The sequence below is a fragment of the Argiope bruennichi genome, chromosome 9 (assembly GCF_947563725.1).
Source record: "Argiope bruennichi chromosome 9, qqArgBrue1.1, whole genome shotgun sequence".
Classification (NCBI taxonomy): domain Eukaryota; kingdom Metazoa; phylum Arthropoda; class Arachnida; order Araneae; family Araneidae; genus Argiope; species Argiope bruennichi.
The window spans coordinates 44453647-44475882 of NC_079159.1; positions in this window are offsets into that span (position 1 = coordinate 44453647).

Genomic DNA, 22236 nt, shown 5'->3' on the forward strand with positions numbered 1-22236 from the left:
AATCGATCTCTGTAGCTCGCATGCACTCGCGCGTATACACATACTCCTTTATTTTTGTTACAGATATAAATATATTTAAACAACGTATTGCATCTATTTAAAAATACACCCATAATAAAATTCTTCATATTCATTCAACACAAATTGGTCATGGCAAATTCAAGTATTTTTGGCATGCAACACACACACACACACACATACACTTACACACACAAACAAACAAACAAAAAGGAATTTAAAAAAAACAGCATTGGTATCGAAAAATGTATAACATTCAGTCATTTTTCAAAAAAAAAAAAAAATCCATTGCATTTTTTAATACCAGAAAAGGAATAACAGCAGTTTTAATGCTAATGTATTTTTACGTAAGCATTTTAATGCTAATGTATTTTTTACATATAAATTAGAGCTGAGAAATTTTAGATAAATGTTCTGAAATGCATATTTTATAGTACTTTGTATGGAATTTTGGATAAATGTTCGGAAATGCATGTTTTGAAGAACTGTACGAAAAATTATTTCTAAGACATATGATTTTTTTTTTATTCGGTAGGCAAAATTAGTAAGCTTATGAGAATTTCTTATGTCTCTAATAATAAATAACAGTGGCGTAAAGAACACGTACTTAAGTTTATATAGTGTTTTATGAAGTATTTCGGAAAAAAGGTTTGTAAAGAAATACTCATTTTAATGAAAGCCTTAAAAATTTTAAAAATAATTTAAAAAGTTTAAAATGTTCACTTTTGACAACATTTGCAAATGAATCCTGCTTTTATTTCTGTGCATTGGTTATAGAATATTGGTTTCTATAAAATATAATTAAAATTTATTCTCAAATATTAAAAATTAAAAAAAATATATATGTTTTGATGGTATCAAAACATCTTAGGTACAATGATTGCAAAGTTATATTGATTTTTTTTTGTTGTGTGATATTAATTCTTGATTTAAAAATCTGTCAATGTATCTAGGATAAGAAATATATCGATTTGGGAACTTAAATCTATTAATGTATCTTGGATAAAACAAAATCCATCAATGCAAGATTTTAAATTTATCAGCGCAAGATCAAAATCTATGAATGTTTTCATATTTCTTTTTGAAATTGATTTAAAATTTGATTATTTTTTATAAAATTCTTCATAATGCTTATACTTTTCAAAGAAATTATCTTCAAAATTAATGTAAGAATAAGAAAAAACAAAATTCAGAAGCTTCTGATTGCAAATTGCCAGCAAATATTCTTTCTTTCTTCAATATGTTTATTATTAGATTAAAAAAAAGTTGGCACGAAAATAAATACAATTGCAATATTTATATTTTAGGCAGATGTGGTGTAAAAACTAAAATATATTTTTAAGTTTTTAATTTATTAAATTTCTAATTAAATCTATGAAAATTACTTCGAAATCCGGATTTCAACCATTCAAATAATGCCCCTGATCGATTTGGTAGCTCCAGATGTAACGGTGTATCGTCCAGAGAGCCAATATATAGATTCTATTTATGTATTATTAGTAGAATTGTCATATATTAAATTCATAATTAGCTAGAATATTAATGAAACAATTATTATTCTATATATAGATTCTATTTATGTATTATTAGTAGAATTGTCATATATTAAATTCATAATTAGCTAGAATATTAATGAAACAATTATTATTCTATATATAGATTCTATTTATGTATTATTAGAATTGCCATATATTAAATTCATAATTAGCTAGAATATTAATGAAACAATTATTATTCTATATATAGATTCTATTTATGTATTATTAGTAGAATTGTCATATATTAAATTCATAATTAGCTAGAATATTAATGAAACAATTATGCGAAAACGTATAAAAATATTTTTAGAGTTTATATATATTCATATTGTTAATTTACATATTGTATATGCAAACGAAAGAAAATTTATTTAAAAATATAGCAAAATATCTAAAAAAAATTAAGGGGAAAAGCCGAAAGTAAACTAAAATAAAGAATAATAGCGACGAAAGTATAAGAAAATAAGGAAGAAAATAACTTAAAAATAAAAACAACAACATACTAAACGAATCCTCAAGAAGCTGCATTTAAAGGAATGTTTTAATAATAAATCATAAATCACTGATAAAAGTGGAAAAAGGCAGAGTGGGAAAATAGACGCCTTAATCGTTCATCAGCAAGCAAAAATGAGGAACGTTAGAAGGATAAATACCTTTTATGCAAACAATATTCAACAATTAAATGACTAAATCAATATTTTTTGAAATGATATGGGAAAAACAATGGTAAAAATGAAAAGAGCGTTGTAAATCTGAGATGCAGCATAAATAATACTTCAACTAATATATATATATTTAATATAATATTAAAAGTATTATGTCATAAGCTATGTACCATTGTGCCATATTAGACCTGTGTATATAGCTTTAGATTATAAATATTGATATTGTTATTTATAAGTTCTAACTGATTGCATGCAAAGGGATTAATAGCATTAAAAGGAGACTTTGTTTCAGTATAAAATTTACATCATTCTTCTTAAAATTTATAATAGTCTTTGTCATTGACAGTCAAATTATATATAACTTACATTTAGTCTCAGAATATTGCGACACTTTCAATTCTAAAACGAATTTTCTAAGTTCCAAATAAATGCTTCCATTGATATTCTAACTAATTATAATTTTAAGATAGTTAATACATGACGACTTTACTAATAATGCATAAGCACAATCTATACATTCACTATCCGGAAGACGCACCTTTACATCTAGTTACAAAATCAGTCAGGGGCATTATTTGGAGTGGGGAAATCTGGATTTCAAAATAATTTCTATAGATTTAATTAGAAATTTAATTAAAAAATTATATATATACACATAATTTATTATTATTACTTTTCTAACAGCATCTACCTAAAATATAAAAAAATACAAATAAAGAAATCCTACTAACTTAAAATTCAAAAAATAAGATTTTTTGTGATTATTTGCCATACTTTTTATCTATTTATAATTATTTTTAATTAAATTTATTTTACAACAATATATTTTGTAATAATAAAGTCCAAATTATTTGGTGTTACAAATATTCAATCCTAGATTTTTCTTCCACTATTGGTAATGAAACCACAAATATATGGTTTATTTTTCTACGTTTTGCAGATTTCTTTTTAAAATGCTTATGATTTTTTTTATATTGAAACGTAATTTTACAAAATAACAATGATAAATAAATTTAATTTGCATCCATTGTTAAATTATGATAAATTTTAAGTTTTCTTATAATAAAATTCAAATGAATAAAAATATATTGTCTTAATAGCTCCAAAATCATTTTATTTATCATAATATATTGCATAATTGCTCCTTTTTCAAGTGCATGGTTTTGTTAAATCAAGGAATAGTTTTAGTAAGAAATCAGCAAATGTAACATAAATTAGGAAACATGTTCTGTAGTATGTTTACAAATTCCACTTCAAATCAGAGCTATTCTATTTGCCATTCATATGTAGTTTTAGAATTTTTTTGATTCTACACGAATATTATTGTATTAGTTAAAAGGTAAATTATTTTTGCTTCATTTGCTTCAATTGAAATCTCCAATTTTGAGTGAGACGGCAAATGAGTAAGGAGATGCAGTGAATCCGATGTTGTAAAGTTTCTAAAATAAAGCGATATAAAAATCGATCATAAAAAAAATACTTTGCTTGTTCAGTCATTAAGAGAAAATTGCATAAAAAGTTTAATTGCAATTTTCCTGAACCATCAACTCCACCTTACTAGCTGGGGGTCAGAAGCGGTATTTATACAAGTAATCATGCAGAGCAAGCCCTCGAAAAATACATTCTATATATAAAATAAAACTTGTATATTATTATGTAATCTTGTGCTGTAAATAATTGATGGATTTTTAAATTCTAGTGGTTTCCTGTTTAGTCAAGAAATAAAATGGTTCAGATTAACGTATGAAATTTTTTTTGTTTTGTTTTATGTGTATATTTCAATTTGCGCTTTTATCTGACAACGTAATAGAGAAACCTTTAATTTTATAAAGGACTTTAACAGGTAATATTTTTTCATCTTATTAATGAATCAAAGGTATTCACTAGTTACATTCAGATTTCTAATTAAACGTTGTAGAAAGTATATTGAAAACATTTGAAATTTATACAATAAACAATGATTGTCGAGAAACATTTTAAGTGGAAAAATTGTTGTTTAGAGTGGTAAGAGGTGAATATTGTGAGATAAAGATTTGAATAATATTTAAATGACAAATAATGGTAATTCATGTTGACAATTAGAATTCAATCAAGCAGATACTTGAAGGATTATTTAAAATTTTTATAAACATCCTTTGTTATATTCCACTTGAAAAAATATTATTACAAAATCAACCATGCTCTTTTGTAGAATGGCATTTATTACATATGCATTTTAATAAAGTCTAAGGTAACTATAAAATGTAATTTTTTTTTAAAATTTGGCAAATTTTTATTACCTTAAAAATTTGTATTTCTGTTGCGTTATTTTAAGTACTGAAAATTAAGCAATTGTTTCTGATAAAATTTTAGAAATTGAATCCATTTTTTTATATATTGAATTCATACCGTTAAGGTAACCATAGTTAAAATTTTTATCTATAAATTATCCTAAATTTATTAAAAAAATATTTTTTAAAAAAATTAGTGTTTTAGATTATAAAGAAAAAAATAAACACTGGAAAATAAAAAAAATAATAATAATTTTCTTTATTAATCCCCTTATTTGTAAATGTTTTGCATTTATGTTTTAGAAATAATAGGGGGTTATTTTTAGGATGGCATTATATGAAATAAAAGAATTTTAATCGAAAAAAATGAACTCTGAAATTCTGAAAAATAAGTAAATTATAAATTGATATTAATTGATTCATCTTTAAAACTCTAAAATCTTAACAGAAACGATTCTCTTAAATTGCTATATGCGTTTTATTTATTACTTTTCTAATTTATTAAGACATTTTTTAAAATCGGATGCTTATTTTGATTTACTATTCCACTTTTTCTCATCGAAAGAATGCAAGAAAACGGTAAAGTTAATTATTAAAGAAAAAAAAATTACATAAAACTTTATTAAAGGTTTAAGTAATGTAAATAATGACCATTTTCTAGATGTCTTTTAAGATAAATGATTGTGTATTTTCCATTCGTTTTTATTAAAAAAAATGGCTAGCATACTGAAACTTTAAAGAAAAATCGTGCAAATGTTTCTTATGAGCAAACATGTTTGTTCAGAAAAGATTTAAAATATGAGCTGCCCTTCTGGAAAATTAATCAATAAAATGTATTGAAGTTTAAAGCAGCTTCTGTGATTTTACTTATAAGAAAAACGCTAGCATACTTGGAAAAATATACAGTTTTAATTTACTCTCATTAATATTTCCCGTATATTTTTTTCATTTATTTTTCAAAAAAAGAAACAAATTTTTATTCATCTTTAAAATATTGGGCATTCTTTAGCTCAAATTTCAGAAATTAATTTAAACTACGATGAAGATTAATAAATTCTTTTCCTAGAGAATAATACTCACCAATTGGAAAAGCGCAATTTCTAAATTGGATTCTTGAACCTTTTAATAAATGATAGAGTACTTGTGATTTCTGGGAAAGGAATTAATTTTGTTCTTAATCTTACAATCTTTTATAACGTATTCTGAATTCGTTACATTTTTAAATTGTGAAATTAGAAAGTTCGCTTTTCTGTAACTAGTTAATTGAATTTTTTATGGTTCAAAATTCGTAAAAATAAAACAGTTTTGCCAAATAGATATATTTAAATGCGATTCCAACCATAATATTTTATTCCAAACAAAAAAAAAATTGAACATTACGTTTCATTTTCAGAATGCCTGTATTTAACGTTTACAAAATACAGTTCAATTAAATTAATTTTTACATAATATTAAAGATGAATTGAAAACGTTTTACAATATAGTTTTACGTGTTTGATAAAAAGTTCTTGAGAATCTAAACTATTTCTATATTGAAACATAATGATTCTTTCATAAAATTACACAGAATAAAAACACGAAAAATTACACTACGTCATTTAAATGTTTAGAAATTATCAAAAAATATCAGAATTCAAGTTTTTATTGAAACCGTCATGTCGAAACATTGAATTTAGATCACCGAATATTCTTCACATGCAATCTTTTTCTATTTTCGCAATAATAGTCGACTCTCCATAGCTGAATGGTCATTGCATTGGTCTCTTAATCAAGAGATCGTAAGTTCGAATCCCGCTAGAGACAAAGCAATTCAGTCTGTGTAAATATTCAATTCCTTGATTTTATATTTTCCTTTATTTCATGTTCCATAAGATTCAGGTCATTTCTTTAGTTTACCAGACAAGTGTTCTGGACTTTTCTTACTATCTCCAGAAAAGTATTCTGGAACTTCCTGCTAGTATAAAAGCAGAATATCTGTCAGTCACTGTGTTCTCGGTTCAGAGTTTGGTTAATAAATTGGCTTAGCTCTATTTCTTGTGTGTGTCATTGAGTTCCATACTAAAGAACCTACGTGAAATTATTTTATTTTAAATTTAAATCTTTTAAAGGGATTTATTTTTCTCTCCTCAATATTAAGAAAAATATAGCGAGATGAAAATTTAAACCCTCCCATACCATTTCCTAGCCTTTGAGCTAGATGGCCCATTTACGAGCTTATCCAAGATTTTTACATTTCTAACAACATCCAAATTAACAAAATCCACAAAATTACTCTAGTTAATCTTGTTAAGAAGATAACATGGGCAAAGTCTTACACACACACACACACACACACACACACACACACACACACACACACACACACACACACACACACACACACACACACACACACACACACACACACACACACACACACACACACACACACACACACACACACACACACACACACACACACACACACACACCTTTGAACAAAGGGTGGTTCGGGGCTCTAGAAACCATGAACGATGAATAATTGTCATGAGAACCGTTACAATAGGTAGTTTTCCTATAGGAATCTATCTAAAATGTAGTAGCAATCATATTTTCATCGAGATGATTATCCCACCTACTATCAAAAATGCATTATTTATGTTATAAAAGGCTTTTCTTTTTCATGCTTAAAAACATTTTTTTTTCTTTTATCGGATTCAACAATTAAATTCATCTTTTTTAGATATCTCACCGAAAAAAACACGTGCAATGCTACATACGTCTATATGAATGTCAATGTGTGGACATTATGCCGAATATATTCTAATATAGGTGAATGTATGATAGTCATCATGATTCAATAATTGAAAATTATACAATGTGTATTTAGACGAAGACATACAATTTACCAACTTTCTTTCGTTCTTTCCATGTATGTATTAACATTCAATCACTTTTCCCAAATCCTCTAAATATTGTGGTTAGAAAATCTCATTTCCTGCGTATCTAATCCCAGTTTCATGAATAAAATCCACGGTGTCTTAATCCCGCTATTCTGGCACGCGTGAAAAGCCTTCCTTTGAAGTACTGTTTACCTTAAAAGGGTTGAATTATCAGCCTCGGAAGGAAAAGTGTTTCAAAAGGAACTTGAGCCACAGCGACAAAAGCTTCGTGTTTCTTTACAAGAAAACTGTTCCTCAACTTTATCTTTCAATCGGAAAGTGTTTGAAATAGAATTGTGGAGAATTCTTTATGTAAACAAAATGGAACTATTGGAAAAGCGTAAATAATTTTGCATTAACTTAATTGATTTTTAAGCTTTTAATTCTGCCACTTATTTTGATTCTTTAAGACGTTTTTGTTTATATGTATCTTTAGGATTCAAAAATAATAAACGTACATGAGAAATTTTCTTTTCCTAATGGAAATTTCAATTTAATTTGAAATTTTAATATTTTATAAAGTTTGTCATTTATTTGGGAAGTATCAAAAATAATTATAATTCATAAGAAATAACCCACCCTGCCTAATCAAATGGCTTTACCATTCAGTTCGTAGTTCAAAAATTGATCGTATAAGTTATCCCGGCTAAATCGTCACCTCTTCAATAATTTAATTGAAGAGGTAATCCTTAATATGTAAAAGGCTCATAAATCATAGTCATCATGTGCATAAACATGATACTAAAGCATTTCATTTCCAAATTTTATGACGTCTTTTTCAAAATAGTGAATACTATTTTGAATATTATCAATTATAGTTACAAAGATTTAAGAAAACCAGTAAGTCTTAAATTATTCCCAAATCGCAAATATGTAAACAAAAAAAAAGGAAGGGCGTTATTGATTTAATATAAATTAATCGGAATACATTTTCAAATATATGAAAGTCTCCACTTTTCAGCAATTTTGCATAGTAATACAATGGCGCATGAATTACGTTGAGGTAAAATACACAAACAATAGACATGATAAAAAGTCTAAAAATGTTACTAACAGTGTCATTGAAAAATATTTGTAACAATTTTCATAATATTAATTAAAAACTTAATTCATTATGAGTATATATGTCCCATTATAAATATGTCATATCATATATTCATGAGTTCTTCTGTAGATAGATTGGTATACAAGCTTAAAATATCGGGTATCGTTATCAGCATAAAATTCCCAAAAATGTTGTGTTATCTTCCGGACATTGTGGTATTTAAAATGCCAGGAAAGACCATGTAAATACCGTAAAATAATCATGTGACTATGAGGACTTATAAGGACAAAGTCATGAATTATCAGGCGAATACATCTATAATGTATCCCTTAAGAAATTTTATGAAAAAATTATTTGCAATAGTAGTTTAAATTTCTTTACATGTATTTGTGCATAAAAAGTCATAAGTTCTTAAATATTTCGGGACGTTAATATAACTAAACTAAACTTAGCATGCACCATGTTCATATAACGACTGATCTATTGTGTAGCCGAACCTCAAACCTGGAACTATCTAATTGCAAAGTTAAGATCATTCTTCGAAGCCACCGAGTACCTCCACAAAAACCTGAGTGGTGAGAGGCAACAAATAATAAACACATAAAATAGACTTGACTTCGAACTTCCTATGTTCTGAACCCACAAAATGTGTTATATCCCTTTATAGCGAAACGTGATTGCTAGCCAACCACTATGTGTAGATATGCCAGCATCATTATTGGGCGTTTAATATAAGCGGAGAGCTCGTTTGTTTATGCAGAAGCTTCCTATCCTCATATTTGGTGACTCTTATGAGGGATTTGCTGTTGGATAAATATTCATGAATCAAGAGATGCCAAGTAGGTGGGAATGGAATCTTGGATATTGGTAAGATGGGTTGTCTCAATCTCTGCTCTCGATATAGGCTCACTGCTCGAAAATCATCTATTCCAGTGAAAGTTTAAAATAGGAAGTTCATTGTGGATAATGATGAGTTACAATTAATAAAACTACAACTTTAATAGGAAAATAGTTAAGTAGATAGTCTTATTAAATTATGTCTGCAAAATAAATTCATGGTTTAACTGCAAATGTGTCATCATATTTAAAAAAATATTTATTTTCAGTAAATTAATAAAATTATTTGGATGGTTCATTGATTTGTTTCTATACAGTTTTTGTTTCCTCAAACCACGGAAGCTAAGCAACATATACCCTATTAACACATTTTCTATAGCGGTATTCTGATGCAGGTTACCATTTTCATTTCGTTTCATTTGCTATGGAGAAAAGCTAGTCAAAGCTTGAAGGCAACTAGTTTCAACTTTGGAAACTCCTCTCAAAAGCTGCAATTGATACGCAGACGAAGTGAAGAAACATCTTAATGCTTAGGTGAGATTTGGAACAGAACCCAATAATACTAATTATAATGCTAAATAATTACACCATCACATTATTTACCCATAATTTGTTGCAATTAGAAACTGTAATGATTCTTATAAGTTATTTTTCATGTTATATTATATAACAAAAAGGTGCATTAAAGCAAAGTAATTTTTTTGTGACCTATTTAGAAATTGTCCCTGGTGCGGACTGTACCCACTTTCTTATTCCTCTGATCTGCAATGAAACTTCTATCCTTTTTTGGTTGAGTCTTATTAAAGCAGTTCAACCGCATTCTTGATTAGATAAAGTGCATTATATATGTTTTAAAATGATTAATTTTGTAGGTTTCTGGTTTAGGCAAATGTAAGTTTGTTTTGATAATACAGCCCATGTTTAAAAAGGATAAATTTTATATAAACTGCACTTACGTTCGCATTATTTTAATTGCAATATCAGTCAAATGAATTGTATTGCGTGTTATTTTTTACAATATTCATTTGAATCGCATTGCATATTATTTTGTTATAATATTATTCATTGGGATCCCTGGTTAATAGATAGTTAAGGATTCGAGGCATTTATTAATGGATCACAATCCATTCTCCTTCTAAAAAGATATGTTAAATATCCTCATGCATACAGAAATAAACGCACGCAAGTAATCTTTAAATTGTATTGCAGTGATTTTGTTGATAAAATAGACCCAGGTTCTCAACAGCGCAATCTGGGTGATCAGATATCAATTTTTTATAGTTAACTATCTAGTTTTAAAAGGAGAAAGGAAGAAGAAAAGTTTCTGAAAAGCAAGAATCATAGTATCTCGGAATATCTACAACAGATCAGCAAAAGTTAAGAAAGTAGCAGATGGGGAAAAAAATCAGGAATATGGGAAGTATAGAATATCTTTCTATGAAGGGAAATATAACGTGATTGAATGTCATGCATTCTTTCAGAAGACCATGCTTCGAGTTTAAAACATGCATTTTTCCTGTATACATCATTTACTTGAGAAGGGATAAAATAGGGAAACATATATAGGGATTTCTATGTATGTTTATACAGAAGCATATTGGTAAGGGTATTTGGTTTAAGTCTCTGTCGTTTTGGGATGTTGGAAAAGAATTTAGATTTTATGTTTCTTCTCATAACAACAACGTTAGATTTACGTATTTTTTTTTCTGTATCCTAGAAATATTTATAATATTGAAAAGAAATAATTTCTGGATATTCAATGCGGAAACATCTGAATGGATAAACTCTGAATATTATTCATTTTCTAGGTTTCTGATTTATTCAAATGTAAGCTCCTTTCGGTAATACTGCTCATGTTTAAATAAGGTAAATTCTATGTAAACTAAACGCATGTTTGCATTACTTCCATTGCAATTGCATTTCATATTAGTGCATTCCAATATTATCCATTCGAATTGCATTACATTGCAAGTTAGAGTATTGCAATATTATCCATCTCAATTTCATTGCATGTTAGTGCATTGCAATATTATTAATCGCAATTTCATTGCATGTTAGTGCATTGCAATATTATTAATCGCAATTTCATTGCATGTTAGTGCACTGCAATATTATTCATTGCAATTGTATTGCAATCATTCATTGAAACTACATTGCCTATTATTAGGTTGCAATATCATTAATTGAAACTTCATTGCATATTATTGGACTGTAATATCATTCATTGCAATTGCATTGCATATTTTTACTGAAATCATAAACTAGTTAGCAAGTTAAGAGATTTAACTTAGAGTAAATTATTTCGTTAAAATGAATGAGGGCCACTACGCAGTTATAGTTTAAAAAATATTTTAAATGATAAAAGAATAATATTTTATGTCATTCCTGTTAATATGTAGAGCTCCATAAACTGTATAAAATCTAATTTTTTACAAGTTTTTTAATCGTATTAAATAAAATGCTCACACTGTACTAACATTTTGAAAGAAGTAAAGAATAATACATCTGTGACCAAATCTGACCGAATTATGACTGTTAAGAGATTCAATATTTTAAACCAATCTCTTGTCACCAGAGAATATTAAGTCTAATTATATGGTTATTTTCCTTTAGGCAGCTTCAGATCGTCTAAATATACCGTAAAATTTAAAAGTGAAAATCTAAATTAGTTTAGGATATTTTTGTTTAACTTTCTCGTGTGTCCATCATATTGTAATAAATTTAAATAGTACGACAGGGGGACTATATAAAATTTATATTTTTTTAACTAACTTTTTTGAAAAAGAAATTCTTATGTCATGAAAAATGTTTATCTAATCGAAACCTAAGCGCGTCTCACTAACATTTTAGAAATTGAAATAAAAACAGTGTACGTATCTTTTGCATTGGAAGTCAATATTTAAAAAATGCAGAACGCAATATAAGAAATTATTTATAATACTAATTATAAATTTAAATCAGAAATAAAGATAAGGAAATAAAGGGAAGCACAATTTTAAAGCGCAAACTTTTGTACTAAAATTAAAACATTATATTGACGTACTTTTGAAACATTGTTCTAGTTTGGCTATATCTTCCAGTCAAAATGACACCTTAAATCGAAAATTTTGACGGTGAAATAGAAAATATCATTTTAAAGTGACAACTTCTATTTTATATTTCAAATCCGTTACGCTCTAAATATATTTTACGTTTAGATCATAAAGAAAATTTTCCTAGAAAGATAGTTGAAATTTTATTTCATATTGAAAGCTCCAAAAACGCTCAAAATTTTATACAAAGGTGAAATATATGAATTTTTCAAATGTAACCATTTAAAAGTTTCAGCAAATACATTTTGCTAAGAAAGTTGATATATTTGTAACTATGTTTAATATTTCTTTTCCCTCGTTACATTTACAAAATACTACTGGATTGGATTTTTTTTTATCTTCAAGAATAGCTATGTTAAAGATAAAAGATTTTTTAAACTATGCCCAGTAAAAGTAAATATTGTTTAGACTATTTTAGTCTAACGTAATTAACGGTCTTCTTTCATTTATGTATCTTTTGCGTAAAATCAATGACTAATTCTTTCACTAAATGAACTTGTATATTAATGTAAATTGCATTACCTGAATTATTTTCCCTCAGTCTGACCAATTGTTCAGTATGTATATATTTTTTAATCTTAATCAAAAAGACTAAATTTGAAATTTTGAATTATTATTTCTTTCTCCTTTTTCTACATTTTTTTCTATTTCTAATAATTTTTTCTTCATTTTTTGAAATTCATTATAAAAAAACAATCCCATTTCAACAATGTTAATTTGCTGAAATTCAGGACAAAACAATTTTTTTTCCGAAACATTTGTTTTTTATATTGTTTCTGTATTTCATTTGTTGAATCATAAATATAATGCATGGACATTCCAATTCAAATATATTTCCAAACGTGATAAAAAGTCAAGCAAACTATTAAGTTATTGTATTGTAAAGAAAATCTCATTGCAACAATGCCATTTACTAAAAATCTGGATTAAACTCTTTTTTTTTTTTTTCTAAACATATGTTTTTGAAATTGACCAATTGTTCAGTATGTATGTATTTTTTAACCTTAATCAAAAAGACTAAATTTGAAATTTTGAATTATAATTTATTTTTCCTTTTTCTACATTTTTTTTCTATTTCTAATAATTATTTCTTCATTTTTTGAAGTTCATTATCAAAAAAACAATTAACATTTTTAAATTAAAATAAAATATTTCCAAATATGATAAAAAAAATCAAGTAAACTGTTCAGTTATTGTATATGTTAAGAGATATCAATCTGTGAATATAAGAAAGATAGTAATGCACAAATCAAGTTCATCATTACAAAAATTCACTACCCGCTCAACCACAGTTTGCTTATTTCAGGCAATTCTGGCAAAACAGATTAAAATTCCATTTCTCTTATCGTATTTTGATAAACTCAAGTTCAAGTATATTTTTGAAATGCATCTTTTGAAGAATGAATATTTCATTATTTTTAGGTTGTATCACAAATATATTTTACTGCTAATTTACAGGCAGATTAATTTACAGGTTTCTAGAATTTGTTTATGTATTTGCGAAAAAACTCATATGGACTTGTTGAAATTTACTACTATGTTTTAATAAGTATCATTTAATATATTTTATCAGCATTCACTTAAAGATTCCGAGTTTTCGAAATGCAATGCTGTTCGCTTAGATTCTATGATTGCTTTTTAAATTGTCATGTGGTAGTAGTGCTTTTATTGAAGCATCTAAGTATGCAGAGTTGGAAGCTTAATTAGTGTTGAAGTCTAAGATTTTATTATAAAATTTTGTTCACAATTACGATTTCCTTGAAAATAATTGAATGCTCTTCGAAATTATACAAATGTACTTGAATTTCTCATCCCAATTTCCCACATCTTATAAATGCTATGAATGCCCCATATGAAATTTTCATTTACTAAAGAAATAGTTACACAATTTTAGTATTTAGTTAGTTAATTTTAACAGAAAGGAATATACATGGCATATTTTCGTTTATTTTTCCTTTTGTATAACATCTAGTATTTAATATAATAAATGTGTGTAATAAATCTTATTTTTTATCATTTATAAATTTTAGTAATGACGAAGAAAAGCGTCCTTAGACTTATAATATCATATTTGTTATAAATATGCATTTGAGAATGGAAATGTCAGGTGTGGATAAATTTTCTTGACATTTTCATCAGAATTGTAATTTTTTAGAAACTAAGGTTTTAGTATTGTTTGACAGTAAATGAAAGAAAAAAATACTATTTCTCAAAATAAATAAAATTGCGATTTTTAAAATTTCAAAAAAAAAAAAATCTTTATAATCAAAAATTAAAGATTTAGTTGTGACGCAATTTATTTATGCAGTATGGCAATTTTTTTTTAAAAAAAATATTGTCATAAATTTTAATAATACTTTTATTGCTGCAATGAAATTCAAAACGTTTTTGTATTTCATTGATTATTTAATCACGGTATTTTCTTCTCTTCTATTTTAAAAGCTGGTGAAGAAAGATTTTGGTTATTGCCTGCACAATTGCCTTGTGGAATAAGAAGCTAAAGTTCAGGATCGTGGATAATTACAGGCAAGTGGAAAATAAATTACCCAGTTAATTGTATTTGATTTTGAGTTGAAATTGAGTTTTTAGAATTTAAAGATTTCGATTTATGATTTTAAAGATTAATTTTAAGATAAAGATTGAATTTTAAATTAAATTTGAGATTTTTTTTTATTTAAAAAATTATTAATATGAGACTCATGCGCACAAGAGTTCAAGTATGAAGCTAGTGAAATATCATACCTCTAATACACGTTTCAAGAGTAAAAAAAATTTCTGGAATTATAATCACCAAATTATTTATAAAATATTTAATGGAATTTAAACAAAGCAAATATGTGAGGCAAACCAACTAATTAGAAAGAAGTACAGTTTTAATACATATAAAATTTTGTTTACTTTTTGAAATTAAAAAATAAAGAATTAAACATATTACTAAAAATAAAAATAATACCAAATAGTCTCTTAGAAAAGAAAAGTTGGGTACAATTTTGTTTCGTAACATAAATTAAGTTTCATACATATGAAAAGTATTTACTTTTTCCTCCCTGGTGGCTTATTAAAGTCCGCTTTATTTTTTGCTTCTACAAAAGAGGAGTTTAAGAGAAAAAAAAAGATAACTTTAAGTAATATTTCAAAAAATCTCTGCAACTGAATGATTTGCTTATATTTGTTGCTTGTATCCTTTAAATTGCTTTAATTTGTAAAATAAATATGGTGGCTGATAAACGTTGCTGATAAAAAATTTCCTGTGGGAAATCTTTTAAATTAAATGGAAGGTGAGTTTTTTTTTATTCCTTTATTCTAATAAAATTCCTAATTCAGTAATCTTTAATAAAGAAAGATTACTGAAACGTTTGCAGCAAAATTCTGACAGTGATTTTTGCTTCTTAAATGAAGGAAGTAATTTGAATTTACTCTGCCGTGCCTAGTCTGTGCTTTTATAGATAGATTTTATAGAAATGTAAATTTTAAAAATATAATAAATTATCCATATAAAAAGTTTTGCCTTGGGACGAAATCTGTGTTGAAATACTTTAATTACTCTAAAGTAGATCAATTTAGTTTTTATAATAAAATGAATTTACGTACATACTTTTTTTTATATTCCGCTATCTGCCCTAACATATCAGTTATATCCGTCCATATTTATATGTGTGTTTAAAGATTTTATTTATTTTAATTATTCATTCTATTTTAACTATTAATGATAATATTTAAATAATTTATAACGAATAACTAATAAGTTAAATGTTTGTCACTTGTCATAAATATTTATTTTCATCAGCAAAATTAATTATGTTTTGTTATTCAACTTTTCGGTTGCTTCGTTAAGTTACTACTCATTATTTTTTAATTCAATTACATATTGTAACTTTAAATTGTGAAAATAAATTTACTTGAATTTTCTCAGAAACATTAAGGTATTTTTCGATAAAATTTTTATTTATACACAAAATATAACATTTTATTAAATTTTCATAAGTTTCGTCACTTTGTTGTGCACATAAAAGATTATTACCAAATTTAAGTTTGCGTATATTTATTTTACAAACTCATAACTTCACCTTGTTTAAGAATTAATTACTGTCTTTCCAATCAATATTGATTTTAAAATGTATAACTCATATTCATAAATTTAAGCACTAATTTAACGAACTGCTTGTTTTCTGTAAAATATTAATGAACGTAATGGAATATTTTTACTTAAATTCCTCTAAGCCGTTATTATTAAATTTAACTTTAGGAGTACAGCGATTTTGCAAGTCTTCTTGCTTAATTTTGTTATTTGCGATATTTCGTTTAGCGCTTATCTACATATTTTCATTGTTTCATCGTTTATTTAAAGATAATTTAAAAATAGATAATTTTACAGAGTATATGAATATTATATTTTTATTTCTTTGAAAAATTAATCCTTTCTTACACAGAAATTGTAGGAAAGGAAACGTTATTTGTCTTTTCCCCTTCACTAAAATTATAATATAACCATTTAATTTGATTTTAATTAATTAAGTATAGTTCATTTTGTCTCACCTACTGAATCTCCCACACCCACAACTGAATTCATAAAAACAGCAACTGAAGCCGAAAAATCAGCATGATTTTCAGGTTTCAGCATGATGATATGTAGGTTTGGTAAATTGGCTGTGTGGATTGTGGAGAAATCTCTAAAAATTATCTTAACTGCAAAAATCGAAATTTACGGTTTTATCTGAAAATCGGTACACGATACTGCGAAAATTGAAAATAAAAGTTATAGAACCTTATTTATTTAGTAAGATAAATGACTTGATCATATTAACGTTACGAGCAGAGCTGATATCATGTGTGTATTTTGTGCTAAAAAATAAATGCTTTGTAAGATCAAACTTTTTAGAATCGGAACACGCATAGATTTTATGCAGATCTTGCTAAATTATCTCTCAAGTCCAATCGATAAATGAGCTACAGATTATATTTTGCTCATGTTTTATGAAAATAAGCATAAGGAATTTTATTCTATTGCCATAGAACCTTATAAACAAAATATGCACTATTTTATGCGCTTTTTGCAATATTTTATGCAATAATGCGCTTGGTCATTGAAAACATTTAATAATGCATATTGGACGTAAAGCCTGAATGAACGATTGACTTTATTATAAACTTTTTCTTGGTGAAAGCCATCTTTCATAATTCTAGTTTTTATCACTTCTTGTTAAGTTATATGTATTTGTAATTTGTTTGTATCTTTCCAATTGATTGTTGTGTAATTTTTTTTTAATAAAGTCCACCTACATCTATACCAAACCGGAAAGGAGCCACATTAGCACTAGAAACGGAGGTGTCGTGCGGTGTTAAGCGTTAAATCTTCTTTTCATAAGGACATCCTGGATACTGTATAAGCTTCGTAGGAAAGAGGCAACTGCCCCAGCCAATCTTGAGTTAACATATCAGTTAAAATAAATCTGCCAAGTACAACCTGAACTGCATCATTAAACTCTTTCTTCAGTACTCGGAACTGCTCAAAATAGCTGTAAAGAATAGGGTTGTTCACATCGCAAGTACAAAAATTCAAGAACGTATAAGATCTTCAGTCATATCGATCAAATGGTGTACGAGAGTTTTTCTTGAATCAAATAGATATATTGCAAATATTTGCAGTTGAAAAACGTATACATTTCGAATAATGCATTTTAGAATGGGTAGAAAGTGTCAATCGCTTGTGTTGGATAACTCTGTTTAAGCTATCAAATTTAAACTTTAAATACCCAAATTGACAAGCGCTTCAACAGAATTTCAATAGTAAAGGATCGGGAATATTTCGAAGTCTCCATTTTACTAGAGTATGATAATGAATTCACAATTCAGAGCTTCTAAACCACAAAATACCAATATTGTTTCCATTCCTGGGTATTTGGTTCCATGACGATTGTCTACACAGTGCATCAAATATCAAGCAGATAATGGAAGAGATATTACATTGTAATTATTTTGTATTTATTGAGTAGAATTACACTGTATTTATTGAACAATCCCTTTTCTTCTGATTCAACTGAAATTTTCCCAGTTGAAATACCTAAAACAATAAGTGCTTGTAATCCCTCATTCAATATTGCAACAGTTGAAATCGTATTATACTGATGATCAGACCATTATGTCAATCTCTTTTCAATTTGTTTAGTATGCTATAGAAATAGGGGTTAATGCTCCAGATAAATTTTAATCTCAAGGACATTATTTTGAATGAAAAGGATAAATAAATAAAACCATTTCTTGAAGCTAAAATCCTACTAGCTAAGGAACTGGTATTTTATTGGCTCAGTACTCAGTATTTGTATACTCGAAATGGATCAACTTGCTCAACTGATGATATGCATTGCAATTAATTCTGAATTCCATGCAATTTCCTTGATAGAAATATAGTTTTTAAAATATGTTGCGGTAAATTTATGTGTTAGAGATATCATTCTTCTAGTTACAGCTGTCGCTTCATTATGTGCCATATGAAACCTTTCTACCACAAAAGAAAATACCATTTATAATTTATTCCCAGAAAACTTATAAATTTTGTGACACTGTGCAAAAAGTTGTAAATATAATAATAAAAACACAAGAATGTCAAGTATAAAATTTTTAAAAATGATTGAGAGAAAGGTAAATATAAAGTTTTCAAATTATATAATTTTATAAATCTTTCTTTTTAATAAAAAAATAATCATATAAATATATAAAATCTAAGCTATAAGCAAATTTTAAACCCACTCGTATATAAGTTATAGAATGTAAACTACAAATACTTACATTTATACAAAATAAATATATTCCTTACTACATATTTAAATATACGGAAACATTTGATGTGTTAGATCTGTAAGATGTGTTATTTCATTAACAATGTTATTTGACATTTCATGAATAATACAGCTCAAATATTTTATCATATATGAGATAAAATACAATGAGAAAAATATTTTATTGTTGTTACTTTTTTCTGCAATTAAAGTTAAAAGCACAAAATAAAATTAATAATTGAGTCATATACATATCATTTAGATGTATGAAAATATTTTTAAAATTAAAATTTAATTCCAAAAATTTCTATCAGACTTTTATTTAGCTAAATGAATGCTTTTAGATAAGTCGAAAAAAATTTGAGAATATGAAAGAAACATTTTCTAAGGCAAATCATAAAATTATTATTTATTTACTTATTTTTTTTCCACTGTATTCTAACTAAACTTTCATATACACATTTGACGTTAAAATCAACGTTAAAAAGCAGATTCTTAGAAATTAGGTGCACCCTGCACGATACAAACTGCCTTTTTACAATACTCTAGAATATTCACCTCTAATATACTATTCTAATGAATAAATAAAAGCGTTGGATGCAAACATTGAGCGTTCTAATTACTCTAGTCCCCCATGTCTTTGCGAATTCTTATAATGCTTATTTACCTCTTAGAGACCCAAATCCTTCGCCTTTAACCCACCGGACTGTTGATGAGGCATCCAACAAATGGGACTGACTTAAACCTTGTCCCCGATTAAAGAGATAATGCTTTATAAGGGTGAAAAGTTATCTTTATAAGACATTTCTCCATATCCCGAAGAATGTCATCTGAAATTGTAGACTAAGGGTTATTAAGATATCTAATCATTCGCCTTTAACCTAGTAGATTGTTGGTTAAATCTCCAATAAATCTGACTGATTTAGATCTTGACTCTGAATAAGAGAGAAGGCTTATAAATATCAAGAAATGTAGGAATATTTTCTTTTATTACCTCAAAGATTAAAATATTTAAAGAAGACAAAAAATTCTTTAATTGATGTAAACTTGAGTCTTGGAATATATATATTTTTTTACCTTGGAACGTTTTTTGATAATGTATTCAATCTGTGCCTATAGAAATTTAAAATTATTTTGGCTCAGACTTATAAGAAAAAGACTCCTAAATTTTATATGTTAATTTAAGAAGAAAAAGAAGAAATTATTTTTCTTAAAATTTGCTTTAAATACTGCATGTGCAAATTAGTCTTCTTGAATTCGAACTGTGCAAACGATATCGAATCAAATGGTAATTTATTGAATTTATAATTTAACTGACGTTATTAATGTTGGAGAAATAGTATGTTATGACTCTCCCCAACTAAATGGAAGAAATTAAGTTTAATTTTTAATTTCATTTAATTAAACAAAGTTTAGTTATTTATAAAATATTAATATAATTTATGATGTAAACGAAAAATAAAAATTTTAATGAAATGCAATCTAATTTAATCCACCATTTTTCGAAAGACAATAACACATTTTTAAGTCATTGATTCTGTTAATAAGTTCTTACCGAATTAATTTTTATTTAAAATCTTATATAAGCCTCAAATTAATCTAAATTCGGAAAAATGACGGTCACCAGATCCTAAAACTACATTTTCTTTTAAACTTGTTTGATAAGAAATTCTAAAGATTGCAGCAAGAAAACTTTAAACGATTCTGATTCATTAATAACAGTTTTGTATTAAACATTTTATCTATAAATAATAAAAACTTTTTAAAGATTTTTTTGTTAGTTCCTAAACTTTCTTATGTCAAAATTAAAACAAACTTTTTAACCTAACAATACCATTCAATTTAAGAATCAATACTAATTATGCAGATTTATATATTTGGATGCAATTCTTCAAATGTATAGAAAAAGATTAAAAACAGGAAAATACGTCTAGCGTCATAGTTAACTCATGTCCCGCATTCTGAAGCAAAGGCAGAAAGCGTTTATATAGGACTTTAAGACCCATAAACGTGAAAAGCCAACCCTTATCAGGGATTCTTCTCCAGCCAGAAGAATGCCAGTTCACTTATCTCTAACTGCAAAGACCTAGGATTATTAGTTCGTCTAATCCTCTACATTTAAGCTGACGGTTCCTTTGGATAAAACTTCCAACAAATGGGATTCACTTAGACCCTGGCATCGTTTAGGAGATTAGAACTATGCAAAAAGTGAAAGGACCGAGAAGATTTTCTTGCATCGTATTGGCCGAATCGTAGAATGGACTAAATGAAGAGACCTCTGTTCCTTACTGAAGATTTTCCTAAAATTGTTTTGGAAATATCTAGTTAAAACTTGCTTTCAACTATATATAATAACATAAAAAAGACTTCCTTGGTATAAATTCGGTACTATTCATATATGAGCTCACTTAGTTACCAAAATTAAGGCTTTTCATTTTAATGAATTGAATGAATTAAATTTATATTTTCAGTCAATTTCATAAAAAAATAATAACCCTATTTTATTTTCTTATTTTTCCCCTTGTTTTAATGCTTATAAATACATTAAATACAACATGAGATAAATGTCACAAAATCAGATCTGAGGAGAATAACGAAGCTATGGTTTATGCAACAAAATAGTAAACTTAAAATGCAACAGAAATCAATAAGTATCATGCAAAAAATAGGGTTTTTTTCTTTCTAAATTTGTGGACTTAGCAATTATTTTTTGGAAAAATAATTGTTTTTACCTATGAGATTTTTAAAAGGGTCTGCTTCGTAAAAATAAAACAAAATATATCAATAAAGTTAGTAACACTCAAGCTTTGTTACAGGCATTATCAGGAATGCGGAATAAAATTAATGTTTTTAATAAAGAATAAAATTAATTAACTGGGCTTTTTGCCTTTAAGAAAATAATATAAATTCTATAACTATAAGCAGATATAGATATGTTAGTATTATCTCGAAAGTAAAATAATATCTCCAAGATACAGAATTAGGTTTCCTCAATAATACACACACAAAAAATATCCAACATAATGGTATTGTTTCAGAACTTGTTAATTATAATAATTGTCAGCGTTCAATAA